Source organism: Lemur catta, chromosome 21, assembly GCF_020740605.2.
Source record: "Lemur catta isolate mLemCat1 chromosome 21, mLemCat1.pri, whole genome shotgun sequence".
NCBI lineage: Eukaryota > Metazoa > Chordata > Mammalia > Primates > Lemuridae > Lemur > Lemur catta.
In genome coordinates this window covers 27,284,702-27,303,450 of record NC_059148.1, presented here as the reverse complement: position 1 = coordinate 27,303,450, position 18,749 = coordinate 27,284,702, and the positions used below count along the sequence as shown (strand labels likewise).

Below are 18,749 nucleotides of genomic sequence, written 5' to 3'. Positions count from 1 at the left end.
GCTAGGATTACAGGTGTGAGCTGCCATGCCTGGCCTTTCATTTCCTAAATTGTCATTATTCTATCAAAAATTATAAACTAGTATTAAAACTCATCACCTCTAATCTTCCATTTCACTGTTTGTCCATCAGGCCTTAAGACCCATGGATTTTCTTGGCATCTTAAAAACAGTTTTTTACATGTTGCACCACAGTGCTTTTTCACTTTGTAACTATGGGAAAACTGTAAAAGCAAAAATTGGCACCTTTGGTGAGGAAGTTAATTTTAGTCCAGTGTACTCCTTTTGTCATTATGGAGCCAGGCTTTAGGCTGCTAAAGCTAACTCTCCTTTGTCTATTTATTTCAAAGAGCTTAAGTGCAAAAGAAAACTAGTTTAAGCTGGGTGTGGTGGCCCACGCCTGTAGTCCCAGCTACTCAGGAGGCTGAAGCAGGAGAATTGCTTGAGCCCAGGAGTTTGAGGCTGCAGTGAGCTTTGATGATGCCGCTGCACTCTAGCCCAGGCAACATAGTGAGACCCTGTCTCAAAAATATATATGTATGTGGCTCACGCCTGTAATCCTACAACTCTGGGAGGATGAGGCAGGAAGACTGCTTGAACTCAACAGTTCGAGACCAGCCTGAGCAAGAGCAAGACCCCATCTCTACTAAAAATAGAAAAATTAGCCAGGCATGGTGGCGCACGCCTGTAATCCAGCTACGTGGGAGGCTGAGGCAGGAGGATCGCTTGAGCCCAGGAGTTGAGGTTGCAGGTGGGCTAGGCTGATGCCACAGCACTCCAGCCCAGGTGACAGAGCGAGACTCCATCTCAAAAAAAAAAAAAAAAAAAAATAGAGATACACACACACACACACACACACACACACACACTACACACACATATATGCACATATATATATACATAAACACACACACTTTAAAGTTAAATATGCAAAGTTGTAAAATAAATTTTATCTGAGGAATTTGTTCACACATAATATCTCCATCAGAAAACAGAGCAAATGATGATGGTCAAAATAGTATCGCTCAAGGGAAAGAAAAAATATAATCTCTTCCTTGCTGAAAAGTTAGCCTTCTAACTGTAGGATCACATGCCTGTAAAAAGCGTCATTAGAAAACCTTCTGGGAAAGCTAGGCTCTTATATTTTCCACATCTTCAAGCTAAAAATATGTCCAGGGTAATAACAAGCAACCATGCCCTGCGTCTGATTCTGCCTCTGAATAGCAAAGGCTAATTGCCTGTTACAATACTGTGTCCCTGTGAGAACAGGAGGCAAAGTGTTATTTTCCCCATTTCACGGATTAAAGAACGGAGACCAGGTAAATTACATGCCCAAGGATACTACAGCCAGTGTCAACCAAGATCTAAACTCAAGTTCATAGGCCTTCCTACGATGGGTGGGTGTGCTCTTCTGCAGTCAGACTCTTGGCAACTATTGCGTGGAACCATAGGACATTTCTGGTATTCAGTTATTTATGTCCACAAAATGGCAACTTCCTATGGTTCAACTGAATAATCTGTTTACATTTATTGTGGCATAGTGTCTGCACAAACCTCAAAGCAATGTATTTTTTCTCTTAGTAGCGCTATCCCAAACAGAAGGGCCTTGGCAATGTTCGACTCTTAAATTAGGGTTGTGTACAGAACACATTGAACGACAGGCCCCCCCCATTAATGATTTATTGCTGTACAACAAATTAGTCAAAAACTTATTGGCTTAGAACAACAAACACCATCTCACACAGTTTCTGAGCATCAGGAATTGAGGAGCAGCTTAGCTGCTGCCTTTGAACAGAAAAAACTTTAGTTTTAGAAGGGAAAGTGGCCATTTAGCACTTTTTGCTGCCTGGAATCAATGTGAAAATACTAGTTGTGTTTTCCATGTGTGGATTACATACATTGTAGGGTATCCAAGTGCCATTTGAGTTTTTCTCCACTGAGGAAAACTCCTTTGTTTTCCCCTGAACCTGTGTCTACACTGGGGCGGGACTCAGGGCTTCGTGGCTTCCCCCAAAAGCAAATTCAAATTCACAAAATGTTGTACATTTTCTGAAAAAATTGGAATAAAACAGTTACATAAAACATTCAGTAAAATAAGAATCTTTAAGTAGCCTTTTTTATCTTCTTCACAAAATTCCTTCACGACTAGTCTATTAGCTATCAAACATTTATTTTATTGTTCTAAGTATCTCTATTTTAGCTCTTTATTTGCCGCAAATAAATGTCTCTTCCCAATAGAATAATTCTATTCTTTCAAGCTTTCTGCTCCGCCACCTTGGAGTGTTGGTTTCTGTCTTTGTGCTCGTTATCTCAGGGTGAAAACATTGCTGCCGCAGCTCCAGACAGCACATCTGTGTCTGTCCCCTTTTATCAGGACAGGAAAAGTTTTCCCAAAAGCACCTCCAGCAGACTTTCCCAGGGAGACTCTGAGGAAGTGAGCATAAGTGGTTGGGCGCATCGCCATGCCAAATAGAGTCAGGGTCTGTTTAGTAAAGCGGGGAATGGATCTTGGGCAGGCAATTAGCCATGTTAGCCACAGCAGAGTCCTGTAACCCGGTGTCCCGGTTCTGTGTCTGAGCTGGAGTCTGGTCCTAACATATGCTCTTTCTTGGCTAAGTCAGGATTCAGTTCTTCCTCCCTGCCGAGTCAACCTTCCCTCCAATCGCTGGTACAGCTGACTCGGCTGAGTCTCTGCCATGATACTGCCACAGTGGGTTCCAGAGCAGACACACAAAGCTCTCAACCAGCCACTTACGCCACTGAGTGTCTAAGGAAGGCCCAGGAGCACAAACTGGACTTTTCTTAGATCTGACCATGCCACCCATCTTAAAAATGTTGGCACAGGGCCACCAGCCTGCCTAAGGGTCTTCTTCCAGACTCTCAAAATGTGGAGTGAGGACAAAGGCTCCCTGCCCTGTCCCAGATCTCAACTTGCGGACCTGCCTTCTTCACCTCTGCCTCTCTTCTTCCTTTCTCCAGATCAACTCCTGGGCCTGGAAAGACAGCACTCTCTGTTGCTTCTTCTGTGTCATGCCTTCCTTCCTCCCACCTGCAGCCAGCCTCCTGGCTAGGTCTTTTTTTATTTTTTTTGAGACAGAGTCTCACTCTGTTGCCCGGGCTAGAGTGCCGTGGCGTCAGCCTAGCTCACAGCAACCTCTAACTCCTGGGTTCAAGCGATCCTCCTGCCTCAGCCTCCCGAGTAGCTGGGACTACAGGCATAAGCCAGGACACCCAGCTAATTTTTCTATTTTTAGTAGAGACAGGGTCTTGCTTTTGCTCAGACTGGTCTTGAACTCCTCAGCTCAAACGATCCACCCGTCTCGGCCTCCCAGAGTGCTAGGATTATAGGCGTGAGCCACCGCGCCCGGCCCCCAGTACCTGTTAAGCAGTTGCTCCAACTTTTTCCTCCCCCAGCTCCTGACAACCATTAAATCTACTCCCTGTCTCTACGGATTTACCTATTCTGGATATTTCATATAAATGGAATCATACAATATGTGACCTGTGGTGTCTGGCTGTCTTCACTCAGCAGAATATTTTCAAGGGTCATCCAGGTTGTAGCACGTATCAGTACTGTATTTTTATGGCTGAGTAATGTTTCATTATGTGCATATATTACAGTTTGTTTATTCAATCATCAGTCGATGGACATTTGGGTTGCTTCCACCTTTCGCTGCCATGAATAGCGCTGCTGTGAACATGTGGGTACATGTATTCGTTTGAGTCTGCTTGATTTTTGCTGAACATAGACTCAACTTTCCATGTACTCAACAAGTATTTGTCACATTAGGTTAGAACTGCTGCATCAACCACTGATTTCACAAATGTTTTGTTTTATTGGATACGAGTCACAGAATCTTAAAAATGCTTGTAGTTGGAACTTTACAAGTGATCTTGTTCAACCCCCTCATCATGAAATTGCAGGCACTCAAAGCACTAGTCTATTTGGAAGGCTCTAAATACAGTTTACATCATGGTGTGCGGGGCCCTATTGATATTGTTCTTTGCTGACTGAATGTACACAATGCGCCTTTTGTTGTCACAAGATGGTTCTCTTTGGCAAGTGGTTGTGTGAATTTAAATTTAGTAGCTTGTCATTCTCTCATCATTTTGCTTTTTAAAAAAATTCTGTGGAACCATTACCATCAGCATTGTTCATATAAAGTGGCTAGGGCAGTCTTAACTGGATTCAGCGATAAAATGAATTTTTGGTCCAAAATAGTCAATGAATACATCATCACGTGTTGGCAGATTTATTTTTTGGTTTCCTTTCTTTGCAGTTTAAAAATCTGTCTCCCTCTGGTTGGGTCACTTTTGGATTAAATGGACCAGGACTAGCTCTCTATCTTTGCAAGGAAATGTTAATATTTCCCAAAGCATCAGACACCGTTAACTTAAACATAACATTTTTCTTGTATCTGCTGTGATCAATCTCTTCTTCAATTTTTAGCAGAGCTGAAAGGAAGCTGACAAGGAGCATGGTCTGGTGTATCATACCCAGCCTGGGCATAAAACCCAGGGAGTTTATGGAACAGTGATTACCTGGCCTTGATTTAGTAAAGCAGTCAGCAGAAGTCAATGGTTTGAGGTCAAGGGCTTGACCTTCATCACTGTACCCCTAGTACCTGGAATAGTGCCTGGGACTCAGCAAGACTTCAGTAAATACTTGTTGAATGAGTAAATGAAATCAATTTGACTCTGGTTTCTGAAGCAATGCTAATAAAAGTAGATGTAATTTCAAAAATAGCATAGTGAAAATGAATTTCTATAAAGTTCTCCTTCATAAACAAAGGACTAGCTAGGTGTGGTGGCCCTCGACTGTAGTCCCAGCTACTCAGGAGGCTGAGGCAGAAGGATTGCTTGAGCCCAGGAGTTCAAGGCTGTAGTGGGCACGATCACACCTGTGAATAGACACTGCACTCCAGCCTGGGCAACAGCAAGGAGTAAGAGTCAACAATCCCTGCTCTCTAGGACCTTGCATTCTAGTCGTGGTGGAGGGAGACAGGTAAGAAACAAAACAAACCTGTGGTACCGAAGAAAACCATCACAAAAAGAATCAATGCTAAAGAGCTGTGTAGAAACAAACTACCAATACCTTATTATTATTATTTTTTTAACAGGGCCTTGTGCCAAATGAAACATCTATCATTTTGCAGAGAATATTTTCTACTTATTCTGGTTGAGGATGACCTTAATGTAATATCTTTTGTTTTCTTTAAAAGAAATCCAAGTAATACATTCACATGGTTTTAAAAAAATAAGATAAATTTGGGTTTATAATGAAAAGCAACAGTTCTGCCCCACTCCTCCCTATTTTTTTTTTCTGCACAAAACTCAAGACAGAACCTCCCTATTTTTAACTCTGTTCCACAGAGACTACTAATTTTTTGCTTTTAGTCCATCTTTCTAAAGATATACTTGTGTTAGTTTTTTTAATCAACCGTAGACATTACCTATTGACTTTCTGTTATGACTAACTGCCTCTCCCCACAACACAGTTCTACCACTATTTTTAGTTATCCCTATTGGTTACATTAATGATATGGTTAAACCTTTATTTTTTGTTCCAGAAAAACAAACAAACAAACAAAACAACCAACCAAACAAAAAATACCCCAACAGGTATTTACTGACTTCCCCACTTTGTAAAATGAAGATTTAGGAGCTCTTATTGACTTTCTACCTCTGCCACTTCCCTTCCATCTTCCAAAGTCTCGTCAGTTGAGCTGTTCTCATACTTTTACAGAAGACATGCATTTAAAAAAGTACAGTGGCTCAACCTAAAAACAGAGTGTGTATGCTTTTTCTTTTTCTGTTTTTCTGAGACAGGGTCTTGCTCTGTCACCCCAGCTAGAGTGCAGTGGGGTCACCATAGCTCATTGCAACCTCCAACCTCCTGGGCTCCAGCAATCCTCCTGCCTCAGGCTCCTAAGTAGCTGGGACAACATGTGGACACCACCATACCCCACTCATTTTTTTCTCTTTTTAGTAGAGACAGGGTCTTACTCTTGCTCGGGCTGGTCTCGAACTCCTGACCTCAAGCGATCCTCCCACCTTGGCCTCCCAGAGTGCTGGGATTACAGGCCTGGCCACTCCAAGGGGGCCTGAATGCTTACTTTGAAGGAGAACCCTTTAGTTCTAACACTGAGCAGCCTGGAACTGAGAGGAGTCAATGTCCTGGTGGTAGGGCTGAGACTAGGCCTTGGTCACACAATTGAAGGGGGCGCTAAAAACTCCATAGTCAAGGTAAATAGTATTGTAATGTGACATTTTTAAAAAGTCAAACTTAATGCCAAAACTCCATGATCAATATTTTTAATAAAGACAGGCTCACAGAATGAGTGGAGGAGACAAGAGAAAAGCAGAAGTGTGTACAGTTGCAGCTCACTGTGGGCAGTGGTCTCTGCCTCATAGGGCACCTAGATTCCATAGGTCGCTTACTAGAGCTGAAAAAAGTGTTCAGATGAGGGCATGAGGTGTGCATTTCTGATAAGGAATACAGATATTGGATTTCAGGGGTACCACCACCACCTGACCTTGCAGCTTGTAAGATAGGGCCATGTTGAATTAGCTAACAGCATTTTATGTGATTTCAGAAATGAATGGAGGGGAGGGGCCAGGAGACAAATTTACTTTGTTCAGAACTTCCTGCATTTCCAGTGTAGCTCCTTCCGCCTGCTCTGTGCATGTCTGTTGGTCCAGGCAAGCACTGTGCTTTGAATAAAGGCCAGCAAGTGTGTGTGTGTGTGGGGGGGGTCACCCTCCTGATCATTTTCTTCTACCGAGGAGGAGAAGGAAGCCTCAGGCCTCCTTATCCACCACTGAATGGCCCCCAAATCCTGGGCTCCCCTGACAGCTGCAAATTCCTCCCTAGAGCCGCAAAGCTTCTGGGGTTGCCATGGTCCATGGGAGTGCAATGCTGGCCGCCCTCTGCTACCCCAGCCCGAGCAGGCTGTTGCTGCCTCTGCTCCAGTCCCTTTCAAAAGCTTCTAAAGGAGATCCCTGGGGGGAAGCGGGAGGACGGGACATTAACCAGGGCTCCGGTCCAAGCGGCCCAGGGAAATAAAAGAGGCTTTTCTCAAACCACGGAGCAAGCCCTGGGCTTGTTTCAAAGGATTTTTAGCCTTCGTTCTTTCCCAGAGGGAAGAGGGGAGGAGAGATGGTTCTTCCCAAGCGTAACTTGCTGTAGGCAGCTCCTTTCAGCTTTCTTCCACGGATTCCTCACCCAGGGTCTTTCCCTGGAGGGAGAAAAGGGCGAAGATGATCCTCCCCAAACTTAACCTGCTGTGGGCAGCGCCTTCCAGCCTGTTTCAAAGGACTTCTCACCCTGGCCCAGCGGGAAGGGGAGGGCAAACAAACGAATCGGCCCCAAATAGCAGGCTGTGGTCGAGAATGAATGGAGCTACTAGGTGTGACGTGCAAATTCTGGGAATACTTCGCCGAAAACGGGGAACTAACCGAAAGGATGAGGAGCCCCTTCGAGCAGGCCTCTGGGCTCTCCCTCGCACCCTGCTGCCCATCCTGGGGCTCCCGAGGGTCCAGGGTGGAGCTGCGGGTGCGCCCGGGGCTGGGGTCGCCACCCGGGGCCGCGGTGGGTGCAGATAAAGCGGCGGCGCTGGGGGCTCGGCCGGGGGTCGGGGGACTAGGGACCCGCGGGGCCGGGCGGGCGGGCGCGGCGGCGGAGCGCGGGGAGGAGCCGCGCGGCGTCTTCTCCTGGCGGCGCGCGCCCGCCCGGCCCCGCGGCGGCGCGTCACGCTCTCCCCGCCCCGAGCCGACGAGCCGGGAGGCGGCGGCCGCGGCGGCTGCTGCTGCTGCAGTGGGGCAGGTGGCGGCGACCGGCGGCGTCCGAGGCGGTGAGCGGGGCGCGGCGCGGGCCCTTTCCCCTGCCCGGCACCCTCCTCCCCTTCCCGCCTCCTGTCCCCCCGCGCCCGCTCGGGGCCGCCCGCTCAGGGCCGGGGCTCGGCGTCCGTGAGGCAGGCTGAGCCTCGCGCCCCGGGGCCGCCCTAGAGGGGACCCTGAGAGCCCCGGGTGGCCGGCCTCGGAGGCCGGGGCTCCCTGGGGCGCTCCCCGGGAGCCGGAAAAGTGGGCGGCCCTGTCAGCGCGGAGCCGGGCCTTCCCTTCCTCCGCCCGCCTCAAGATGGAGCTTGGACTCCTTGCCCTGCGCCGCCCCAGGCGCCGCTCCCTCCCCGGCGCCCCGTCCTCTCCCCGCGGCCCTGGGGCGGCCGGGGTCGGCCCACCCCGGGGGAGGCCCGGGCCCGGCGGGACCTGTTGCCCCGGGCGCCGCGCCCGTCACCTGAGCATTGCCCGGGCCCGGGGCGCCGGCCCGCGAGCCCGCGTGGAGGGCACCCTGGCCGTGGCCTCCCCGGCGAGCCCCGGCCGCCCGGCCCCGGCTTTTGTTTTCCTCCCAAGTGGGGCTGCGATTCTCGGGGAAGGTGGAAGCCTAGAGGTGGCCGGATCTCTCCGGGATTTCTGAAATAACACCGCTGCCCGGTAACCCGAACCTTCCACCGCGGCGGGGGATTGGCCCGGAAGACAGATGACACTTGTTCAGAGGTTATTTGAAAAGCAGAGCCTTCAGATTCCCCGAATTTGGAGGTTCTGGGCTTTAAAAATCTGATTTTAATTTGGGGGCAAATCCTGAATCCGGCTGTTTCTCCACTTCATGTGGCTTTTCCATCTGGCAGGAACCGAGCGCCACCCCCTCCTCCCTTCACAGCCCCACCCTCTTCGGTATGAAGAAATTACACATTAAGTCTGTAATCGGGCTAGATACCTGTTTTTTAGCAAAACTTGGGCGCCAATTACTGTTTTTAAAAAGGAAGGTGGAGAAGATTCTGTAATTTTGTGTGTGATTCAGCAGCCTTGCCTTCCCCTTCCTCTTTTAGGTTAGGACGGCGTCTGGCGGGGAGAGCTCTGTAAGTGTTAGTGTCGTGGCCGCTGCTGTCATTATGGTCATGATTCTCGTTGTTGTTGCTATTTTATTATTACTACTATTGCCAATAATATCTGTGAGTCAGGAGAGCAATCTGTTTGACTCTTAGGTTTAATGATAGCCTTTTGCAAAAATCCTCAGGTATGTTGCTCCTTAGCCCTAGGACCATTTTTTCTCTGTAAATAATAACAACATTTATTGAGGGCATCCTGCGGCCAGGCTCTGGGCAAGTCTTTTTTTACGTGTTTTATCTCATTTAATCAACCTAGCCAGGTGAGGGTGCGTGTTATCATTATCTCCACTTGGCTGAGGGGGACATAGAAAGGTCAAGTTACTTGCCCAGGGTCACACAGCTGATAAGTGGTGGTGCCAGAGTTTGAACTCAGGTATTCTGACTTGAGGTGCTTAGTTATTACATTAGTATAGGGCATCTCTGGCAAAGAGCAAGGCCGGTCTCTGTTAAAGCAAAGGAATTGGGTGATTGCTTGGCCAAGGGCTGGTGCCAGGTGTTTGAGGTTCAGAGAAAGCAGTTAAGTACCTCTCAGGCTTCCCACTAGGCCTAGTTCAAACTGGTAAAACAGAAACTGGGTGGGACCCTGCATAGGTATTCTGTTTGAAAATCAAGAGTTTGCCCTTCCCTGCTTTTTGAGTTATTGCTTGAGCTCCAACTTGTGCTTGAGCTCCAACATAAGCCAGTCTGGTTTCTGTTCTTTTAGGAGTTTAAATTTTGATGTCCTTATTTATCTTTTTTAAAAAAATTTTTACCCAGTGTCTAACATTGAGTCTGTCACATCCCATATGACCCATAATGTGTGAACTGACTCAGTAATGTTTGACTCTTGCCCTTTTTTTTGAGACAGAGTCTCACTCTGTCACCTGGCTAGAGTGCAGTGGTGTCATCATAGCTGACTGCAACCTCAAACTCCTGGGCTCAAGTGATCTCCTGCCTCAGCCTCCCAAGTAGCAGGGACTAATTTTTCTTTTTTTTTTTTTAATAGAGATGGGGTCTAGCTCTTGCTCAGGGTGCTCTCAAACTCCTGGCCTCAAGCAATCCTCCCATCTCTGCCTCCCAGAGTGCTAAGGTTACAGGTGTGAGCCTCCGCCCCCCAACAAGACTCTTGCTTTTTGAGTGGCTGTCTGTTGGGATTCAAAACCCAATGGATGATCCATAAGAGATGACTTGATCCTCTTATACCCCATACAAAGGTAGGCACCTTTGAATTTGTCACATATGGGCCACCTGGTGTGGTTCATTATTATTTACAAGGTAGATTTCTGGTCTCCCTAGAATAGATATATCACTAATAAGGACCTTGTCTTTTATGTGATGAGACCCTCGGCAGAGTTCTGCAGAGTTCAATGTGCTTAGTAGATGTTTATATTTTAGTTAATTGAAAATGAGGTTCATAAATTTCAAGACTGGTTTTATAGAAGTCCAAGCCAAAGAAAAAACAGAAGGTAGTGTAGTAAAGTCACAGGAAGATGGTTTAATATTTGTTAGCATTAAAAGAAAACATTGCCTATATATAGTGTTAACTAAAGTGAGAGTTTTCACCTCATAAAACTTTCCACTATACAAATAATCAACTTCTTTCTTTCCTTCCTTGTGCAAATGAGGTGGGAGGTCAAGTGTGTTTGTCTCTGATAGGGAGAATAGACAATCTTGTTTATTAGTCATGGCAAGCTTGCAGTTCTCCTTTACATTATTTTTGAAGTGTGATAGTCTCCCCAAAGGCAGCTTGTGGAGCTATGGCATACCAAACTGAGGGCCGTAATTGGGTCTCATTAGGTATTCAGGCAATGAATATTTGTTGAGCACCTACTGTGTGCCAGGTGCCATTCTAGATGCTGGTAATATAGCAGTGAATAAAACAGAAAGCCCTGCTCTCTTGGAACTCCCCTTCAAGTAGAGGAGACAGATAATAAACACAGTTTATTGTATGTTTAAAAGTGATAGATAGACATGAAAAAAATCAGGGAAGGGGAAAAATGAAGTTTTCGGGAGAAGAGCTAGGGTAATGGAAATTTTATATAGGGCAGCAAGAGGAGACCTAACTGAGATCATGACTTTTGAGTTGAGATCTGATGGAAGTGAGGGAACGTCGATCCCAGAGGGAAAAGCATACTAGAAAGAAGGAACAGCAAATGTGAAGTTCCTGAGGTGGGGAGCATACACTTACTGTTAATTAACTTAAGGCCTGTAGGATATGGTACTTATTATATGTAATTGTTAAAGTATTTAGAAATACTAAAGGATGCAGAATAATTTTATGCCATGTTGTTAATGATTTTGATGAAGATAAAATAGGGCAACTGAGGCTCAAGGAATTACACTAACTTGTGAAAAGGCCACACAGCTAGTGAATACAGAGCTAGAAACTGAACCCAGTTTATGTTATTTTAAGCAATGCGTAGAATACATTGGCAGTGGAACCTCAAGTAAGTGGCTGGCAGAAAGGCCAGCCCAGTACCTGATGTTCAGACTTGCTGTGGAGTTGTATCCTTTCCTATTTGTATGCATCTATTCAGGATTTTTGCTTAACTCTGGAGGCTTTGCAACCGATATTTGCATATGTAGCTTTTCCCCAGAATTGTGCTTCTGGTAGCAAAGCTCTCCTTTTTAGTCTTAAAAGTTTTATGGTTCAAAATCTGTGTTTAATATAAACCTTTGCATAGTCTTTTCAGTATTAATTGGAAAGCAGTGTTAGTATTACCCTGGATATGAATTTTTTAGATAGCTGCTTAGAGAGGCTTTAAACTATAACAGTGTCTTATATATTTTTAATATATACAGTGTATGTTTCCCATATAGGTGGAACTCAAAGAATCCATATTAAGTCAGCGTTTGAGTTACAATGCACTTGTAAGGAAAGCATATTGACTGATGGTACTACACAAGAATTTCAAGGAAGAATGACCTCTTCAGATTTCAATCAGGGGAACAGAGGGAGGCCTTTTTTTTTGTTGGTAGGTTGGCAGACTGTAATTAACCAACCTTGAATTTGGCTAGGACATCTGGGTTAATATCCTGGCCCTGGCACCAAGTACCAAGGAATCTTGGCCACAATTAGTAGAGTTTTTTTTTTTTTTAAATCTCCATCTGGCACTTCCAGAAAGACAGATTCCACTAGCCCTAACTCAATGGGTGGGGCTGTTTTTTAATTGTTTATTTATTGTGGTCCAGCAACAAAATCTTAAAAGTATGCTTTGCAAAATCTTTGAAAAGAAGAAGTGGTTAGGTTACAGAATCTACTGGGAACCCTCTCTGGTATCTCTTTCCCTGGGGAAGTGTATTGTCATCTACCTCTCCGTGGGAATCCTAGTGCCACTACAGGCAGACATTTTGCTGCCCCAATGTTGTCTATAAGGATAAGATCTAAAATACTTCTGGCTTGAATTAAGTAGTTTGATATTTGTTTTCTCCGTTGCTTGCTTACGTCTAAGTATAGCTTGGCTAGATCCCAATTTAACTCTGCCCCTTTTTTACACTTAAAATTGCTGAGTCCTTGATTTATAATATCTTTTCTGAAGTTAAGGGCCTGAAGATCCAGATGTTCAGAATGTGCAGATCATCCAAGATTTGTGTTTGGTATGTAAAGGGAAAGCAATTTAATGATTTTTTTCTTCCCCAATTCTACAGATCCCTTCTTTTGCACAAGTAGTGCACCGAAATATTTGGAATATTTCCCCCTTCTTTTCAGCAAAGATAAAAGATGTTAGGAGTGTTTTTCTAAAAATCTTTTAATCAAGGTGTTTCAACTTCTGCCTCTTCTCTTTCACTGATTTACCCCATACAATGGCTTCTTACTACATTCTGATACCTTAAAGCAGGAAGGAACCTATTTAGACTTTTCCTTCCCAGACTGTAAAATAAATAAACTTTATAAGCAGGATAATTTTTCATAGTTTAAATGAAAGAAAACTTTTATCACTAAGTTTGTTTTACACATGGGCGACTAGAAAAAAGTATATCTTTATCATATGAAACTGTATTACTAATTTCTGTTGTAAGGAATATGTAGCTTAGGTTATCACATTGAGAATCTACTATTAGAGTCAAATTTAGATTTTAGAAAATGTTTTCCAGTGAAGTTTTTTTTTTTTTGAGGTTCTCTGGTTTGTTTTTTCCTTAATATACCAGTTTTATGGCAGTCTTTATATTTTGATAACATAACGTTCTCTTAAGATGTGTGGGCTCATTGCATAAATGATGAAACATGCACATTTACAAAAACATAGACAAAAGTAAATTATCCATAATCCTACTGCCCAGAGAAAATCCTGTTAATATTTGAGTATCTATTTTTCTTTATTCTTTTAAAAAATGTTTATGTCTGAATGCCTATTTGTATTTTTAAGTAGTTAAAAATGTAATGTTTTACTGGCAATATTCTCAGCAAACCAGCATGGGGAATCAGAAGAACTATTAAGATGTTTGGGGTCCTGGATTTGCTGTAGCCCCATCTCTAATAAGAGTCTTGAGCAAGTTGTTTTAACGTCTGTCATTCTGTTTCTTGTTCTGGAAAATGGGGGTAAAACCTGCCATGCCCACCCCTGGGGTTATTGTATTGATGAAGGGAGGTGGAGTGATGGATGGGATTTGGGCTTGATGAACTGGAGATCTCTAGATGACCTTGTAAGGTGGTGAGAATAGTACAGAGGGAGTCCTCAGTGCTTTCAAATACCAGAGGTCAGGGAGGGAGATGATGATGGGGAAAAGTCAGTCCTATATCACTGCTTGCCTTTGAGTCACCTGTGTTTATTTTGTGCGTTGTTAAATTTGTAGTAAAGTTTTTCATATGTGTATGGGCAATAGAAAGTGTCCTGTGGGATGGGAGAAAACCCCATAAATCCTAATTTGTCAAGTATTTATTGTGTGCTGTGAAGACCGTGTTAGGTACAAGGAGCTCTCTGTCTCACAAGGTGAGACAACTACTGTAGGTAAAGCATAGGTGAAAACAGTTGTGATGGGACCGTGGAAGATTATCAGTTCATTTGGCTTGGATGTGTGCGTGGAAGGGAATCAGGGAAGGCTTCTGGAGCAGGAATTAGCACTTACATTTGGCTTTTTTTTTTTTTGGAGACAAGGTCTCATTCTGTCACACAGGCTGGAGTGCAGTGGTGTGATCGTAGTTTGCTGCAGCCTTGAATTCCTGGGGCTCAAGTGATCCCCTGACTCGGCCTTCTGAGTAGCTGGGACTAAGGTGCAAGCACCACACCTGGCTGTGTTTGGCTGTGATGGAGATACAGGGTTTCTAGGAAGGGATAGGTAGACATTCTAGGCCAGAGTGAGTGAAGATACAGATATAATAATAGCATGTTGAGATAATAGTCTACTTTTTGTAGTTTGAGGGCAGATAATAGCAAATAAAACTTGAGAAAAGAGGTTTGGGTTTATATCAAGGTGAGGAATTCATCTTACTGGTCTTTAGCACTTTATAATAACTGAGTTTTCTGCAGTCTTTTTTTCAGATGTGTGGTTAAAAATACCTGGCTGTGAGTAGTAAGCAAGAAAATTACTAGGTATAACAATTATATTAAAAAAAACCAACAGCTTTATTGAGCTGTAATTCTCATACCATACAGTTTACCCACTTTAAAGTATACCACTTAGTAGGTTTTTAGTTTATACAGAGAGTTGTGCAACCATCACCACAATGTTTTATTTTCATCATCCCAAAAAGAAATCCCATATCCATTAGCAGTTACTCCTTATTTCTCTCCAATTCTCCCAGCCCTAGGGAGCCACTAATCTGCTGTCTGTATAGATGTGTCTATCCTGGACATTTCATATAAAGGGAATCATACACTATGCCTGGCTTCTTTCACTTAGCATGGTGTGTTCCTCCGTGTCGTGGCATGCATAAGTGCTTCATTCCTTTTTATGACCGAATAATACTCTGCTGTATAGATATACATACCACATTTTGTCTGATAATCAGTTGATAAACATTTGGATTGTTTCTGTTTTTTGTCTTTTATGAATGCTGTTGCTGTGAACATTTGTGTATAACCGTTTGGACATTTGCTTTTGTTTTTCTTGGTTCTATACCTGGGAGTAGAATTGCTGGGTCATACAGGAACTGTACCTTTTGAGGCACTGCGACACTGCTTTCCAAAGTGTATATACTGCCAGCAGCAAATGAGGTTCCCTTTTGTCCAAATCTCATCAACACTTCTTATTCTCTTTTTGGTTATAGTTATCTTAGTTAGTGTGCAGTGTGGGATCTCATTGTGATTTTGAATTGCATTTACCTGATGGCTAGCAATGTTGAACATCTTTTTGTGTGCTTATTGGCCATTTGTATAGTTTCTTGGGAGAAATACACCAATTGTCTTTGTTTTTGCCTTCAAAATATTAAGTATAAAAGCAAAGTATAGAACAATAGTATTTTATCATTTGGGATGAAAAGAATATATAAAAGAATGCCCTTATCTTTTAATTAATATATTCAGATATTTATTGAGCACCTAGTATAGGGAGACTAGCCCAGACATTGGGAGCACAAATATGAGTAAAACAGGCACGCATCCTGCTCTTGAGGAATCCGTTGCTATTGATGGAAGGCAGGCTAACTTGCAATTCAGTCGTTTGCTTGACAGCACATCTCGGCTTTCTTACTTTTGGAAGATTTTGTACAAACTGTTTAACCTTTGTTTCTTTCTTTTCTTCTTTTTTTAGAGATGAGGTCTTCTTGCTCTGTTGCCCATGCTAGAGTGCAGTGGCATGATCATAGCTCACTGCAACCTCGAACTCTTGGGCACAAGCGATCTTCCCACCTCAGCTTCTGAAGCAGCTGGGTGCATGCCACCATGCCTGGCTAACTTTTTTCATTTTTTGGAGACTGGAGTCTTGCTATGTTGTCCAGGCTGATCTTGAACTCATGGCCTCAGGTGATCCTCCTGCCTCAGCCTCTCAAAGTGCTAAGATTACAGGTGTGAGCCCCTGTGCCTGGCCAAACTGCTTAATCTTCTGAAGTTCAGTTTTCTCATCTATAAATTAGGGATAATGGCTGCTTCATATAGTGGTTGTGAAGATTAACTAGATTAATGTATGTAAAATTTAGTAAATGTTACACCTCTTCTTTTCCCTTTTCCTGTAATCCCTGTATCTTCCTGATCTCCAATTGCTAAAGAAGTTAGATTTCAACCCCTAAATTTTATTCTTTCATTTAAATCAGAATGGGGGAAAACACTTTTATGGGTATGGGAAATTAAAACCTTTCTTCTTGCCATGTTTTAGAAAGTTAATTTGAGTAGGAGTGTCTTGCCGTTATTGAAAGGCACATTTTTAATGAACAGTTGTCAGTGAAGAATTTGTAATTTATGAGGAGTTAAATATTCAGCATGGAAAAGCAGCTTGTCCTCCTCATGTCAGAGCTTGTGCCTTGCCAAATTTCAGATCCTTTTGTGTGTTTCAGTTTTATTTCTCACTGTTTAATTAAAGGTGGGTTTTTCTTTCTGAGGTCTGATACAACCTGCTGTGTGTCGGTATAGAAGATTACCTAAACAGGTGCAAAATGACCCATCACAGAAGTTGGGTTTTAAAATCCAAATAAACTAGTTTCTACTTACAGCATCTAGGGTGGTTGTACAGAAAGTATCTTATGGATTTGTGAGTAAATTTAGTAGACTGATTTCTTCTCTTGAAATAGCCAGGTGTCTTGCAGTATTGTAAAAATAGAAATGTAGTTATCTTTTCCATTGGTTCTAAAGACCTATAGCAACTATTAAATTTGCTCATTTGCAAAGTAAAAACAAGAAAGCTATTATAAAGCGAAAACTTTCCAATAAGGAAGTTCTTGATTCTTCTGTGAGTTGTTTTTGTGTCCCTTTTTTGTTCAGAACAGTTGGTATGCCTTTCCTTTTAGTATGGGCCATGTCTGACTGTTTAGGGCAGGCAACAATATGCCTACTTTTTTCCCCGTTTGTGAAGAGTGGAAAGGAAGTCAATTTTAACTTGTCTTAAGATTGACTCTTTCATCTTACTGCTGTATGTAACAGATCAGAAACTTTTATTCATCAGCTTACTTTAGGATTAGGAGTCTTTAATCTGGAGGTTGGGGTTTAAGTCCTAGACCATTAAGTAACTGTGACCTTGACAAGTGATTTCACCTTTTAGAATCAGTTTCCTCAGTAGTAAAATGAGGAAGTTGAACTAGATTGCTAAGGTCTCTTCTGATTCTAAAATTTTATGATGCTATATTAAGCACATTGCTTCTTTTACACATTAGTATAATTGACTGCTGCCGACCTATTAAGTAAGTTCTTCTGGGAAATACTAACCAGGCCTAGTAATTTTAGCCCTTTTTGAGATCCATGTCTAAGCTAGTGGTACAGAAGTTACAAAGTCACAGAAATTTTACAGAATTTTGTGTAAATGAGTAGAATAGTTCAAATTAATTCAGTTTTCCATGTTCTCTTCTTAAAAAAATTATTTTGCAGATAGAGGAACTCGGAGAGGCAGCTTATTTTCTGCATGTCTAAGTAGTAGGAACATAAATCTTCACTCAAACTGGGCTGTGCAAAGAGATTCATAATTGCAGGCAGTTGCATCATAGCACAGACTTCTGTCTTTAAAAAAAACATTGTCTAATGCCCCAGCTCTCTGCCTGGGTTGGTTTTTATCCCTCTCTCCCTCCTTTTTTAAACTTCTGTAGACTTTGAAACTCTGGATTCAGCTTGTACTCTGTACTATGTCATACACACTTTAAGTTTTAAAAACATATAATTTTCAAGCACAAAATAAATTTCAAAGGATTATGTCTACTTCTGACTTTGATGGAAAGATACTGTAAGCTTTCTATTTACTGTCAGTGTCTTATTGTATGATATTCTCAAACCAACACTTAAGGTTGGTAGGCTGGTTTTATAAATTGCTCTGTAAGGGCTCTATCCATTAGAAATTGGAAGTAAAACTCCCTTGTTAGCATCTTTTGGATTAAGGAGCCAATTAATTTTCTGAACTTTACTGGCTTGTGTCAGTCCTTCAGTGTCTAAATGGGCTTTTCACATTGATCCTTTTTAAACAGTGACTGCATTATTTACTGATCTTTCATCTTTTGTACTTTATCCTTGCTTAGAGATAGGCAGTTTGTTTTTTAATCTTTGTGTTAATTTTAGAGCTGTTTGGCTTAAATATTATGTATAAAATATACATAAATATGTCTGTAGAGAATTATCAGTGAAAATAGATCTTTATGGTCCTAGTACAATAAGGTGACAGAAGGCTAAAGCAGACCCAGAGTTGTGGCTCCTGGAATCTAGGTAACATTTTTTGCCTAGGGTACTTCAGTGAGTGCTTCTCTTAGGAACCCAAATGGGTGACAGCAGTGGCATCCATACAGAGGTGACAGATTGCCTCATGGGCTTACACAAGGGCTGGAGATCATTGAAGAAATATTGGTGTTCATGAATAGTCTTAACAATGGAATGAAAAAGACGACAGGCTGCATGACTTTAATATTCAATAAACATTATGTAACTCTATCCTATGAAAGGCACACTGATTGCTAATTAACAAGGACCATCCTTTGTTTCAAGTGGAGATGGTGAGTACCATGTTTTTGAAGATGGCTATGAGTGCTCTTATTCTGACACTTTTTAGAGTTGGTATAAGTTAATTCTGTGAAAACAAGATAATGAACTTGATGGAGAGATGTAGAACCATGTGAAAGTGTGGACATGCGGTGGCATGGTTAGGTTGGTGGTTTTTGTTTTTTTTTTTTTTTTTTTTTTTTGAGACAGAGTCTCGCTGTGTTGCCCGGCTAGAGTGAGTGCTGTGGCGTCAGCCTAGCTCACAGCAACCTCAAACTCCTGG

At 42.9% G+C, this 18,749-nt stretch overlaps 1 protein-coding gene across 4 annotated transcripts in view; it reads left to right on the top strand.

The window, feature by feature from the left end:
- The first annotated feature begins 7,716 nt into the window (after positions 1-7,716).
- The window catches only part of CLIP1 (CAP-Gly domain containing linker protein 1), a 99,280-nt gene continuing 88,247 nt past the window's right edge, over positions 7,717-18,749 (top strand). For 2 of the 4 annotated variants that reach the window (XM_045534873.1, XM_045534869.1), the window contains exon 1: positions 7,717-7,850. The gene's annotated coding sequence lies outside the window, so the exon portion shown is untranslated. The remainder of the gene's footprint in view (positions 7,851-18,749) is intronic. The other 2 variants (XM_045534876.1, XM_045534865.1) reach the window with 1 other exon arrangement.